Raw genomic sequence first — 1,379 nt, forward strand, 5'->3', positions numbered from 1 at the left:
AATCTTTCTGATCAACGTAAACCTAAATCGATTGAATGCACAACAATACTAAATATCAATACTCATAGATCAATCAAAGATAATTACAAATAGTATGTTCATGGTTACAAACAAAACTGAAATAAATACAAACTCTACATCCCAGGAATGAATTGGAGAGATTAGCCGAGCATCTTCATCGATAGATCTTCTATTATGATGAGGAAGGTCATTAGGATTGATCAAGAGATGATTGGTAGCCATGGAATTCACCCAAAATCTCCTAATAGTTGATCCAAGTCGTGATTATTGATTAGGGTTCGTAAAATAGAAGATATAGGTCAAAACCCGTTTTTTATGTCCATCGCAATACGCGATAGCTATATGACCATCTCATCGCGTATCTCGACCTAAGAAAACCTCATATTCAGATTCCTCTCTTCGAGAATCCCAAAATTCATATATTATTGCTCCCGTAACTCATTTTCTAACGCAGGATATGACCGTTTTACTTCTTGGTCGCGTTTTGTCAACCCATCTTGTTCAGTTTTTGCATCGGCTTATGATTTCTCATACATACTCTTCCCGAATCCTTGTAACACTTCCCAAGACATCAAATCAAGCTACAGTCTTCCCGAGATATCATTTCATGCTCGTACAAGTCTAATTTAACATCTTTAACGATCAATGACCTGAAATACAAAAGCACGTATGAAGTACCAAAGTTCTAACAATATATTCAATAAAACTACATAATTAATACACTGATATATATATATATACAAAATACCCGACCATCACATCCCCACACTTATCTTCTGCTTGCCCTCAAGCAATCTCTAAAACAAACATCAACCTCCATCATAGGTATGTAAATTATCACCATTAATACTAGTAAGGTTTAAGGTCATACCCAGTTTTCCAGACTAACACTTTCCAGATTGGCATCCCACAAATAAGGTTAAATGATATTATAAAAACAATAGAGCCGCCCAGACGAGTGTACTTTGTTTCCGGTTAAGGCATACATGTTCATACCCCTCACACTATCAACACTCCTCTCGGTTTAATATTTGGACTAGCAAAAGATGTGCCAGTATATGTCTCTGCCCTCAAATACCAAATATTAGTCACAACTTAATAAGCTTGTAGGTCAGTCTTATCTCCTCCCATTACCCACCGGTTGCATAAATACTCGGACTAGGGATTTGCTGAGGCTTAGGTTGGGTGTAGAATATGCATATTTAGTGACTAAGGTGGATGAAACCCAGTTAAACAAATACGCAGACAACTAATAAAAATCAAACAGACTTCTAATGACATAACTGAATAAGAACTGACTTTCTTTTTGCCTTTTTGCTGATTTATTTTCAATTTTTTTTTCAAATTGATAGACAATA

This window comes from Bidens hawaiensis, unplaced genomic scaffold, assembly GCF_021521415.1.
Source record: "Bidens hawaiensis isolate Kalapana, Puna unplaced genomic scaffold, B.hawaiensis_p1.1 tig00026842_1, whole genome shotgun sequence".
Classification (NCBI taxonomy): Eukaryota; Viridiplantae; Streptophyta; class Magnoliopsida; order Asterales; family Asteraceae; genus Bidens; species Bidens hawaiensis.